General features: G+C 39.7%; 1 protein-coding gene across 3 annotated transcripts in view; it reads left to right on the forward strand.

Moving 5' to 3' along the window:
* The window catches only part of LOC119651153, a 414,598-nt gene that overhangs the window by 360,056 nt on the left and 40,196 nt on the right, over positions 1 to 14,346 (forward strand). The gene's annotated exons all lie outside the window — the stretch shown is intronic.

The following is a 14,346-nucleotide window of genomic DNA, read 5'->3' on the forward strand; positions in this document are numbered from 1 at the left end:
GTTGTCTACTAAAATATCCCAAATCGAAAATTGGTAATTATTAACAAAAACTTTCACTGCACAGATAATTTGCATTTAAATCGCATTTATCCGCTATTTGATTGATATCAATAAATCAAAATATAATAACTGGGAAACGCTCCATAATTCAATCAATGAACCGAATTGTTTGAAAAATTTGTTAATACATATTTGCTTTTATGAAATATTCGCTTTTGTCGGCGTAGACTTGGACACTTAAACTTCGACCACAAATTTAATATTTCCGTTGATATAATCACAATCCACTTATTCAAATCCTCTTTCGAACGTCTTTCTTTTTGGAATTAAGATGCCAACCTTTGTTGGTATGTGAGCGTGGAAAGTAAAAAATTAAGGAAGTTACATTTATGGAAGTACAATAAGAAAAAAAATCAAAAAACATTCGGTGTTCTCTAGGCATCCTCAAAATAAAAAAGTTGTCAGTTAGTATCACCGTTTCGATCTAGTAGGAAATCTTAAAACTCCAGGAAACTACTTTATTTGGGAATCGGATGGGGCCAATACTATACAGAAATATTTAAAAATTCCTTCGTACAGCTGCAACTGAGTAATAAATATGCTTTTAGCGTAACACCGCTCCACTCAACTTTATATCTCAAGTAGGGATAATGAAGCGTTAAGTACGAGGGCTGTTCAAAAAGTAATGATAAAAACGCTGTGCAAAAAAAATATTTATTTAATCTTCTAAATCAACATGTTCTTTTCGAAGTAACGCCCATCAGTTGCTATACGCTTTCACCACTGTTCCTGCAACTGCTGAAATACAATAGGCCGTCTTCTACAAACTCTATATTGGCACTCCACAGTTTTACCACCACCCAATTTGTCTTATTTTCGCTCCCTTAAGGGGCATTTTACTTCGAGGAACAGCCAAAAATCACACGAGGCTAGATGCGGACTGTATGCTGGGTGGGATATTGTTTTGATGCTCTGTCTATCCAGAAACTCGACTACAGTATGAGCGATGTGGAGTCTCACATTGACATGAAGCAGTAAAATTTCGTTGATGTTCCTTTGCGGTGGCTTTTTCTTGCAAACGGAGTTGAAACAATCTGCCGTAATTGGTAGGCCTTGAAGGACTTGATGTTGATGCGAAAATCCCTGGAAATCGTGCCCGTTGTCACTGTTTTTTTTTATCATATGCTTTAAATGGGTGATGGTGCGGTGCGTTCAAAAAGTGGGGAACTCATGAAACGCAATATATGGTACAAAGTACATCATCCTTCCACCCTCCCAACTGCACTAAGAGGCAAAGAAAGGATGGGTTTGCATTAAAGCGAAAAAAATAGCATGTGCACCACAGTTTGACCCGATTATTCTCCAAAACTCTTTGTGGCCAATAATTACAGGCAGAATAATTTGCCAAAGAGTCACACTGCAACGTAAGGATCATACATATGGAATTGTGGCATCTGGTATACGCGGGACGCTACATGCGGATGTTGCGTGTTGTATGGTTTCTACTGTATAATTACACAATGCACAATTTAAATTGAAACCCTAAGCCATGCTGAATGTAGTATTTGTAGTGGATTCAATCGCAATGCCTGCCAATAAAAAATGAGTGATGTGCCCTCAGTGAATGGATTTCTCTTTTCACAAATTAATGTCTGTCACCTCTGTTCTTTGAATTTTAAGCTGATAACTTCTTATCTACCATAAAAACAGCCTGATGTTATCGACGCGAGGGTTGTTTTTCATAAGAAAATAAATGAAGAGCTACATTAACCGCATTCCTTCCTCTCCGAGGGTAGTTAGTTTAGTTTACTGCACTCAGGCCATTCTTAGGCCCATTGTACTATCCCCGTAAATTGCCTACTCAATGGTTTCCCACCTACGGTGTTCGCAGGGTTTAGCGAATCTGAGAACATTTTGCAGAGGCAGAGTGTGCAGATTCTTCATTGCAGGGAAAAAAAATTGCGTGAATCCATTGTGGATCCAGACCCTCGGCGAGCCAGTCTGTCAGCCTCCTCATTACCGGCGATGTTAGAATGCTCCGGCACTCAGATCAGGAATGTTTCGTTCAGTCGGTTAAGTTTCAGCAGCACCTGATGACAACTCCACACCAACTGGCTTGATATGTCGTTGCCATTTAGTGCTGATAATGCCGCCCGACTGTCGGAACAGATTCGAATGGTGCGACCCCTCCACTTTTGTCGTAGACATTCTTCTGCCGCCAATGAAATGGCATATATCTCCGCCTGCGATATGGTCGTCATTTTTCCGAGAACTCGGGCCAGTTCGATAATCGGATTCTCCGAGAACACCCCTGCGCCCGATCCATCCTCCATGACTAACCCGTCGGTGAAGAACATTAGGTCTGTAATCTGAAAAGACTCATGACCACTTGTCGACCATTCTTCTCTTTCGGTGATTACGACAGTATGTGTCTTTTCAAAGACGAATCTGGAAACCATTTGATCGGTCGGCAGCGGGGCTACCGGATGTTTCTCAAGGAATTTCCAGATAGACGCATGAGCGTGTGATTAGCCGCCTTTTCACACCCCGATGGTATCGAGCCTATATGCGACGTTGGTTACTTTCGATTTCATCTCCAAGTGATTGGGGGTAAATTTAGGATAGCTTCAAGTGCCGCAGTCGGCGTAGTATTCATTGCTCCAGTATAGGCAACCAAGTCTCTGAATCTGCGTTAGCAGCTTGCTGCTGTTAGCAAAGTTCAGTTTTCGCTACTAGACGATGCATGCGTACATCAAAATGGGTTTTATTAAGGATGTATACATCCAGTATATCTGTTTGGATGAAAGTCCCTAGGTGTTACCTATCGCATTCCTACAGCACCAGAGCAATCTGCAGGATTTCTGATATTGTGCCTGGATATGATGCTTCCACGTTAACTTGAAGTCGAAATGCACTCCTAAGTATGGAGTGCTGTCTCCCTCGGCGAGCCAGTCTGTCAGCCTCCTCATTACCGGCGATGTTAGAATGCTCCGGCACTCAGATCAGGAATGTTTCGTTCAGTCGGTTAAGTTTCAGCAGCACCTGATGACAACTCCACACCAACTGGCTTGATATGTCGTTGCCATTTAGTGCTGATAATGCCGCCCGACTGTCGGAACAGATTCGAATGGTGCGACCCCTCCACTTTTGTCGTAGACATTCTTCTGCCGCCAATGAAATGGCATATATCTCCGCCTGCGATATGGTCGTCATTTTTCCGAGAACTCGGGCCAGTTCGATAATCGGATTCTCCGAGAACACCCCTGCGCCCGATCCATCCTCCATGACTAACCCGTCGGTGAAGAACATTAGGTCTGTAATCTGAAAAGACTCATGACCACTTGTCGACCATTCTTCTCTTTCGGTGATTACGACAGTATGTGTCTTTTCAAAGACGAATCTGGAAACCATTTGATCGGTCGGCAGCGGGGCTACCGGATGTTTCTCAAGGAATTTCCAGATAGACGCATGAGCGTGTGATTAGCCGCCTTTTCACACCCCAATGGTATCGAGCCTATATGCGACGTTGGTTACTTTCGATTTCATCTCCAAGTGATTGGGGGTAAATTTAGGATAGCTTCAAGTGCCGCAGTCGGCGTAGTATTCATTGCTCCAGTATAGGCAACCAAGTCTCTGAATCTGCGTTAGCAGCTTGCTGCTGTTAGCAAAGTTCAGTTTTCGCTACTAGACGATGCATGCGTACATCAAAATGGGTTTTATTAAGGATGTATACATCCAGTATATCTGTTTGGATGAAAGTCCCTAGGTGTTACCTATCGCATTCCTACAGCACCAGAGCAATCTGCAGGATTTCTGATATTGTGCCTGGATATGATGCTTCCACGTTAACTTGAAGTCGAAATGCACTCCTAAGTATGGAGTGCTGTCTCCATGGATTTGCCTTTCTGGTAGGCGTGCTGCCTATGGTGAAGTGGCCACTTAGGAATGTGTGTATCCCCTATGAACCGATCTACTAGTTTTTCTAGTCCTTTTATCAGAAACGACGTTAGACTGATCGGTCGAAAGCTTTTTGCGTCTGTGTAGGTGGATTTTCCTGGCTTGGGAATGAATAAAACCTTCACATCACGCCATTTAATTGGAATAAAAGCGTGTGCTAGGCATGCACGATATATATTCCGAATGTGTAGACCCAGGATATCCATTCCCTCTCTTACTAGCGCAGGGATGATGCCATCCAGACCTGCAGACTTGTACCTATGGAACAAGTTAAATGTCCATTTTACTCCGGTGATACTACTTTGCATGCCAGATTCCAGTCTCTCGGTTGAGGGCCCCGAGATTAGATTTTGGACGCTGCCTGGGAAGTGCACTTCAAGCAAATGGTTTGCCGTTTCTTCATCGCTTTCTGTGTACTTCCCATTCTGTGCCTCTTCATAGCAATTGCAGCTAGTGCCTGATTCACCCTTCAGAGCACGATTAAGGAGCATCCTTGTCGTTCTCCTCTGTTTTGCCAAATCCGAGTTCCACCATGGTGTTTTACCCTTCTCTGGTATCTTGAGTGGACACCTTTCTTCGAAAGCTTCTCTCATGCTAGTTGTAATCGTTTGGGTTGTCTTCTCAATTCCAGTAATGGATTTGATGCGCTTCCCAGGGATCGTGACTCGGACGCTCAATTCTAATTTATACATCACCCAATCTGTCTTCCGCGAATTCCGAAATGGAGTGGGTGGAGGTGGATCCATGCCCATTACGAAATCGATGCGTCTGTGATCCGAGAGTGTGCTATCGTTTCATACTCTCCACCCTCCGATCCGAGCCGCTATGTCAGGAGATGCCACCGTGATGTCGATGACCTCTCGCCTGACCACTTTGAAGAAAGTGAGTTCATTACCCAAATTTAGGATTTGCAAATCGGTTCCTACTAGATACTCCATTAGTCTCGATCCTCTTGCATTAATGTTCGAACTTGCCCAACATATGTATTGAGCATTGACATCACATCCTAATATTACCCCTATGTCTCTACTTTTGGCATATGGGATAGCTCTGATGAATGTTTATGGTTAGCTTAGCCGATGTGGTGTCGCCATCACATAGGCCGTTAACCAAATTAGCCTGGAAGTCTTTTGAGATTACCATGGAGGTGCGAAGTCGATCGCTTCCATTGGCATACAATAGATCAGCATGTTGGAAGTTTAAGCCCCTGACTACCCCACCAACAATCCACGGTTCTTGTATGAGGTCCCCGATGGTAACATTTGTTATTTCATTGTACACATTGTTATTTGGCAAAAACTAGAATCTGCTTGTTGACAGTCTAGCTCAATGTGCGGTTAACTCACAATAAGATTCAAGCACCAAATAAACTAGGTTTGATTTTTGTTGATTTGATCTTTACGTACACTTTATTGCTTTATTGAGTATGTTTTTCCCTTGTTTATGAAAAAAATCTGTCCCTTTTCGGGCTGATATCCTTATAAACCCACTAAATTGTCGGATTTTTTGGAGTCTTCTTTATGTCAGGCGATCAAAAATTGCAGATACAAGAAACAACGCATAAATCTAACCCGATTCATACGGAAAAGGGCAGTGAGTCTTTCATATAAATTTCAACAAACCTAGTTACAGATATCATCGGAATGACGATCTCTTTAAAGCGTTATGATATGAAATTCATTTCAGCTGAAAAATGTTATTTTCCGAGTTGTCACAATCTCAACACGCGCCGGATTTTACCTAATACAAGCACTAAGTGCACTTAGGCTCGGACGATCCGGAACTTAAAAGATAAAGGGGTGCTGATAATGATGGCCGGTGGTAGGTTAGTGGGAGAATCCATCGAGAACCCCCGTAACATTGAGCACGTATAGAGAATGGTGTACTTCTGCATGGTTTGAACCAGGCTGTGTGAGAGTCCCAGGGCATCAAGGGAAGCCGTGAGGGATTTTCGTACAATACCTCTAGCTGATAATGTTATGGGAACTACAACCACTTTCTCGGGACGGAAAATTTCTTTGATTTTCCGAGCCAGCGGTTCATAGTTCACCTTCTTCTCTACATATTTTCATTCAATGTTGCTATTATGGGGGAGAGCAATATCAATAATATACGGGGAGCGACAGCACATCAGGCTTGTTATGTGGTATGTTGCGATCAGTTAGAACTTGCCGGACCCAATACATGAAGTAAGTAGAACTAGGTTTTAATGAATCACCTTACATACAGTATTGTGCCTATTCATGTATTGCACCGGTGCCACTGCGGTGCAGTCAGAAATAAGATAATCCAAATTCTCTAATGCCGAATCACACATTCTGCGCTGGTCGTTCCCCACCTGCTCTCTCATTATGAGCTTTCTCTAAGCTCGGATGGCGACTACGCTGTCGCGAATGGCACATACGAATCCGTCCGTCTCAGCAAAGAGCTCCCCATCACACATCCATTTGTTCGACAAATGTAAATCAACAAATGACTGCCAAATTCAATTCACGTACCGTGTATTGCCTTCGACTTCTATTCATCGATTCGCTTTTGGTCCGACTTCACCCCCATTCAGAGGATTGAAAGATCGATTCTTCAAGTTAAGAGGAGTCAGCCAACAATCTGCCTTACTATTCGCAGCAGACTTCTAAGGCGGTCGTCAATACCACCAAACGATTATTATTATTCGAATTTTTTTCATATTGGTGATTATTGTGAAGCATTAAAATAAATAGAAACAAAGGTTATAATACTGAAAAGTTTGGTGGAAGTCCTACTATCATTAACAAGGTTATAATGGATCAAATTTGGCTATTTCGCATGAATTTACTACACCTTAAGACATCATATGTACATAGAATATCAGTATGATGTTAAAGTGAATTGTCTGACTTACTTAAAACATACATATACGCAGGCAAAGCACCGAGCTTATGTTTTCGACTTATAATGTAAAGAAACTTCATTCACTGGGTTTCTACGTCCTCAAAATGCACGTACTCAACTATAACTTTTCTTTTATATTCTACCTAATGAACTATCCCAAAAGATTTCATTTAGTGAATGAGGGATGCGGCACATAAATTGCTACCTCTATTTACGTGAATGCTTTAAATTTATTTTTACATATTTTAAGAAAAGTATATACATCGTTTTTTAGTTAAAATGTGTTCCCTTATCTCATATATGTAAATTGTGGTATATATATTGTTAGTATGTTTTTAAGTTGTGAGAATATGGACTTTTCAATTATAACTCTGTATAATAAAGAACAGCTTCAAAAATACACGTTTTTATTAGCAGGATAAATACCCTCCAAAAGAAAAAAGCCGGAATACCGGAAACAGGACGCTTCGTGTACAAAGGGAGGTTCATCTTCTGTGAAGAATTTTCTATGCACGGTTTTCTTTTCATACATAGTAAAAAATTAAAATATTCCCTAGTGTATTTCCATTGGACATAACCCGCAAATTTCGTTAACATACGTCTGGTACGTCTGGTTCGAGTAATTGATACTGATATACAAATAACTATAAAAACATACGTTAAATACAAAACTTTAACTTTCTATAATTTTGTAAATAATAGTTAGATTGCCTTTTGATGCTTTTAAAATAAACTTAAGGAGGGATGGAGGTCGGATAATTTTCTAAAACACTATAATATTCCATTATTAATTTTATTTTAACACATGAATAGGAAGATCTGAGAACGAGATCTTTTACACTTTTGGGGCACACATTTTAATCAAACTCTCTCATTTGATACGACGCATCACCATATCTATGAATAAAAAATTTACACCTCCCACCTCCATGTTTAAGAAGCCCCCATAAACCCAACGGAAAATAGTGTCACTCATTGTATCTGTATGTCCTACACCACAAGGTCCTATAAATTTCGTAACATTAGCTCCCAGCCGTTTGCGGGTGTAACAGACAGACGAAGAAGGCAGATAGACATGATAATGACACGATGAAATCCTCGCACGATTGTTGGCTGCCAACAAAGCCTATTTCAACTTACTGAAACCGTTTCGCTCGAAACGTCTCATCATAGGGTGAAAGCTCTTACTGTACATGATTATGATTTTGCCAGTCCTTATGTATTCCTCGGAGACTTGGGTTTTTAGCAAAAAAAACTGCGAACTCTTGGCCACGTTCGAGAGAAGAATCCTCCGAAGAATTTTCGGCTCCCTACATGAGGATGGACGATTCCGTAACCTACATAACGACGAAATCTATATGGGATACCACGACCATCTGGTTGTGGATAAAATCCGATTCAACAGGTTGCGGTGGGCGGGTCACCTAATCCGTATGGATGAGGACGATCCAGCCCGGAAAATCTATGGTAGAAAAAGAATACGAGGCAGACAGCTTTTGGGGATATCGAACTGGTGGACCTCGGCGCAAAACTGAGATATCTGGAGTTTCTTATTAAGGCAGGCCTAAACCGGATACCGGTTGTTGCGCCGTTGATGATAATGATGATTTAAATTTGAATCTTCGAAACTCAAAAAATCCAAAACTTAGAAGTCATCCGTTGATAAAGCAGTCCTAAGGTATCCTTGTTTGAAAATTTTGCTTTTAAGAGAGGAATTATTCACTACAGAGCGAAATCATAATGTTCAAAATTGCAGCTCTTGAGATGCAGATGACTAAAAAGAATTGTTTCAAAAAACACAGAAACTGATCAGCTTCATGGCTTCGGCTGGGGTGGCCACATCAAGCAAAATACTTCTGGTTTACGTATCGTTACGCCAATGATATTTTGCAACCTATTTTATTGGCTTAGAACCAGTAACACTTAGGAAATCATCGTTGGGTCCTTCAGCAAGCCTCAGAATTATATTATATTGTACAACTGTTATTCATGAGGGTTACGAAGTAAATTTACATGAGTTTGTGAAAAAAGAAGAATGGCCTTCATTTACCAGATTTAAACCCAATCGAATATTCCATAAGGGGGAATCCTCCGAACAATGATCTGTGCATCTCCTAACTATCGACCCTTTGAAAGGAAATTTCTTGGAAGCATAAGATGAATTAGGCGAAGATATGACCCGTGCCGCCAGTGGAACAGTCTCTATGGAATTTGCGAACTTAAAGAGCTAACGATCAACAGTTTGGAAATTAAGTTTAAATTATTCGTTATATTTTGATGAATAATGAATGTAGCTATGTAACAATTTATATGGAGCAACCCTGTATATATAACTACGCGAAGGAAGGCAATTATGTTTGCTGTGGTGATGTCCTTAATTGGAAAGGCTAGTTACAATTATGTATTCTAAAATTTCTTGAAGTTTCAGTTACAATTAAGGATTGTCGACATATGTGTTCTCCCAATATAAAAGAACATTTCAAGTTGAATTTTCTCAAACACAAAACATCGACATTTCTCCACCAACATCATTATACCACGCTGAAAACACGATCGAAAATTGAGAAGGCGGACAAATTATACGCTTATATGACAACTTTTAGCCTCAAATGGCATGAATTGCGATTTTGCTATAAAAGTCCTGCCAGGAGTTACGAAGGAAGGGGAGAAAATGGGCGGATAACTATCTATTGTTATCGATTTCACACAACCATGTAGTTAGCTTTAATGTTATACTAGCAATTCGTTGCTATATTCTAACGATGAACGGTGCCTATTTGTATCCCTTCCAATACTCCTTTCAGTGTCAGCATTCACAAAGGATGCCAAAATTATTTTCACATTGTTAGTGGAAAAGTTTTCTTCATCTTCTATTATATTCAACTATTCAGTCTTCTGTCAACTCTTCACAAGCGATTGCAACTTTAGCGATTATATGTTTCCACATGATCGTTCACGAAGGTGCAAGTCGCACCGTATGCACGAGAAACACTCTAAAACTCCACAATCTCCGTCCCTTATTATAGTTTATTCTTGTTTGAGTTCTAATTCTAGCCCTCATTGAGCGGATAGTACTTTGGCTTTTCATTCAAATAATCCCAACTCTACGAATTGAATGACTATAAGAAGATTTTAGTTGCAAGTAGGGCTCCAAAATCTTGACCCAAAAAGGTATAAAAGGGATTAGGGAAAGCAATATAAACAGTGCTTGCAAGAAGGTACGCTTCCAACATCGAGAATCAGAACAGCCCCAGATTTCATTGAAACTGAAAGTAACGTAGATGAGGCAAGCTCCCTTCGTTTGACCATTCTATTCTCGTAGTCTTCGGGCTAGAATATTCATTCCATTCAACTCTACCACCACCCCCAGACAAAACAAAATGAAACATAGTAATTAACAAAACACGTCCAATCTTAACGGTTTCCACCTTAATTTTCAAATTTATCTGAAATTTTACCTTAACAGGTGAAGTTTTCCCCCGTGATAATAATTATAACTTCTTACACTCCATGTAGTCAAATCTTTCAAAAGGAAATAGGATGGAGAAGAAAAGGTTTGATTATATTGCACATAAATGTAACTGCTATCAACAAACTTTTAAATATTCAACCCGGAAAAAACTTTGGTACACCACTTCCTTTCTTCTAACTCATTATTTAACCAAAAATGTGTACATTCTCCTTGAACTCGTTTCCAACATTTTCCATCGCGTAGCTCTCCAAGTCTATAGTTTTTTCAATACGAATTTGTCACTTTGAATCTTGCACGAATATGATCACATTCACTTATACCCCAAGAATCCACCTCGCACGATCTGAATGGAAATAAATGAATTAAACACAATTGACCCGGCGGGGTCAATTTTAAATGTGCATCTTTGGCTCGTTGGTAACCTCTTTGTTTTTTCAATCCAGATATTCCTCCATACGGTTGCGGATACACTATATCTCAAGTGCGTGAGTGAATTATGTGAGACTCCCAGATTTTAAGAAAAATACAATAGTTTTCAAGTGGAAAACTTGTGGCTATTCAATTTCGCTGAAAGGAATTTTACTTTTTACTTACTATTCTGTCCTGTCCCAATGCAAAAGTGTGTTTTGTGTTGGCCTGTTTTGCCAAGTAAATCCATGAACCCGCCGATTTTAAGTGGTCGGAAAAATTGTTGAAATTCGAGCGTATCTAACTACTAATAATGTCTTTCCACAAACCGCAAATTGGAAACATGTTGGTGTGGAAATCAACAAAATAAATCGGAAATTGTCGATAAAGTTGAAAAATACTAAATAATAATACCGATAACCATGGTTCGTGGTAACAAAAGTCAGTTCGCAGCAGAAAATTCAGTGTACAGTGATTGAATGCTCCTCAAAATACATAATACAATATTAGGCAACATTTAAATGTGTTTTCCCAATAATAAGGCCTTAATTTGTCAAATGCAATTAAAAGTTCGAATCATAAATATTAATTAGTTGTTAAAGTGAAGTGCGTCTCTTACTTGATAAGATCCTTCAAGTTACTTGGATATAATGGCACGACTTGTGAGCTATAAAACGCGGGATGAGAACCGTTACAGTACTTTCGCGAACGAACCTGCAGGTGTGATGGGACCAAGCAATGAAAACATTAGCAATATAAATGGCTTTCAATTAATGGCAAACTATAAAAGACCACCAGCGCAGACCAAGTCCAGGAATCTGTGGCCGAAGTCCTTTTTCTGCTCGCATTCAAGTTGCCCTAAGTTCTGTCATCATAAACTCCTGCGTCTTTGTTGTTGCTCCTGCTGCTGCTCAGGATGCAAGAGATGGTGCACCTGTTGCGGCTATTGCTCCTTAGATGAAGACGATGATGTTGATAACGATAGTGATGACATCGACGGGAAATTCGTTCAAATTAAATATGAGTTGGGCATGAAGGAAATCAATTCTGATTCGAAACGGGAAGCTTCCACGACAGGCGTCAATGGGAAAGCAGGCCAGGCTGACAGTGAAGCGTGCAACCGGCGAGGCGGAGCCAGCTCAAATCGGTGGAACTGGGATGATAGTCTCAGATCGAATTCAGATAAATTTCTGGAGACATTAGAACTTGATGAGACTGCGGACGGTGAGAGAAGTTTTCGACGGAAATTGAAAGTGCCACGGATTCGAATTTCATCCAAGTTTGGTAATATATTCCGAGTTACTTAGATATACTACTTCCTAGACCTGTGTTACACATATACAGGTATACACCTATGTTATCGATTTCCAATTCACAAACAAGGTGAAATTCGAATGCCTGAATTGCTTATGGGAAATTGAATGCGTATGGGTGATACGGCGGAGAAAATTAGTTTTTTGCAGTGGAAATTAATTTCTATGCAGCTTTAGGAAAAATAGTCAACGTAGCGAAAATTTTAATAGTTTGCTCTGAGCAAGCATCTTCTGCCGTTATGCATTTGAGTGGCTTTGGGTGTACATTGTTAAAAAGTGAAAGCTCAGCAGTGTTAAACGAAATTTTCCCCTTGTTTCCACGTATCGTCTGCCAGAGAAAGAATGTCATAATGAACATAGTGCCTTTTAAAATTTGCAATGACAAAAAACTTATTCCTTGTAATTTTTATCGCTTATGGCCTCGAGCTGTATTACAATTCGCAGTCACTACCATTTCAACGCTCTATGGTATTCTTTGAGGGCCGGTATTTCTAGTTAGCAATCTAATTTAGCCTTTTTACGAAGCAAACTGCAGGCGTGGAAGTCTCATATTTTTGCATTCAAGTATAGACTATTTATCCACTTTTTTACCATTTTATTGAATGAAACTTCCTTCCTTTTCCAAAAGGAATAATCTAGCATGCTTAGAAAAGGAAGGAAGGATATTGAGCCTCTTTAGAGAAGGTAACAGTGTAAGCAGAATCATCTATTCGAAATATCACTATTGGGACTAACTGCAGTGGTTTTACTCTTGCAAGTTGAAGAGGTTCCCCATAAATACGGGGTTATAAAATTTTTTTCACAGAATATGGTTATATGGTTGGATTAGTACTTATTAAACCTTTATTTCTGATACTGGGTAAAACATTAGTGAGTGAGAGTGAACCTATTCAGCCGAAATATTTTAAAACATTCACAATATTGCATCTATACCAAAACATAGCCTCAAAATACATCCCATTCCTATATTTGCACACACATTATTATCAAAGTTATAGAAGGTTAAAATTTTGCATTTCACGCAAATGTATTGCACTCTAAGACGTGTATGACGTCATCATCATATAGGGGGAACTCATATGAACGTCGGGTTCCAGGGAGAGTTTCTTTAATATATATATTCATATTTATATCTTGGAATTTGGCAATTAATAAAGAAATATTTTGCATCGTCAGCTATGAACGAATGGAAAATCATGCATAGGGAGTTCTTCACATATGATGAACACCAAACTTTTATACCCGTAGCACCCAGGATCCGGTATCCCGCTAATTTACGACGTAACGACTTATCTCATCTACCTGTCCAATGTCCATAGCATCCCCTGAAGAGCTCCGTTGTAAGGATTTTCAGGTTCTTTTTCGTTCTATAATTTATCGCTCAAGCGTTCTACATAGAAGGCAGAATTCCCTGGGTATCCTTAAAGCCAAACTCGTCACTGTTATCATGTTGAATATCAAAAAAGGTTTTAGAATAACTTTAATTTTTCAGCAGCTTTTTTGATATTTTATCTATGGTTAACAGTAATGACTCGTTCAAGGCAACGAAAAGTTTAATCTTTTAAAAAAAAAATGCCCAGTCAGTGTCGCATTCTATTCTTATTACTTTTTGGTTAGAAGTTTGCTCTTTTGAATGATTTTTGTTCAAACTTTTCTCAGCTCCAACTCTTGTGATACAAGAACTTTTCGGCCAGTGAGTTGCTGATCACATGTTCGAGGTTTTCATTCCCATGCGAAGCTGGCGGTCTTCCTTATCTTGCATCATCCTTACAGTCTTAAAATTAAAAAAATTAATTTGAAAAAGTCTTTTTGATGCGTTAGCTTTATAAGCACATTTCAACATTTCAGAAGTTTCTTGAGTATATCTCTTGAGCTTACCAAAACTTTGCCATCAAGTCGTTGTTCTATTCTCGTCGATAAATACCCTACTAAACAAAACTGCAACTACGCAGTGCACCTTTCTTTCACAAGACTAATGGCTACTGGAAATCCAAGTGGGTTCCATTCAGCACTTACTGGGTAAAAAAGTGGAAAATGCCTGTTTGATAATACCTTTGGGTAAACAAATAAATCATATTCCCGATATTAGCATTAGGTCTGAAGCAAAAAGACTATACACAGAAGCAGTCACTTCATTGGCAAAGGGGCGCGGAATCTCACCTTTCGGGTAGGGACGAGATAAATAAGTGGTATTGGTATGTCGGTGTATCGATGTCGCCTAGATGGTTTTCTTATGTGTGTTTCTTATTCCCGTGCCAGCAGGAAATGGATGCATCTACTTATTTCTTCCTCACTTCCAGCCAGCATGAATCTATTACCAAGAAT

This window comes from Hermetia illucens, chromosome 3 (genome assembly GCF_905115235.1).
Source record: "Hermetia illucens chromosome 3, iHerIll2.2.curated.20191125, whole genome shotgun sequence".
Taxonomy (NCBI): Eukaryota; Metazoa; Arthropoda; class Insecta; order Diptera; family Stratiomyidae; genus Hermetia; species Hermetia illucens.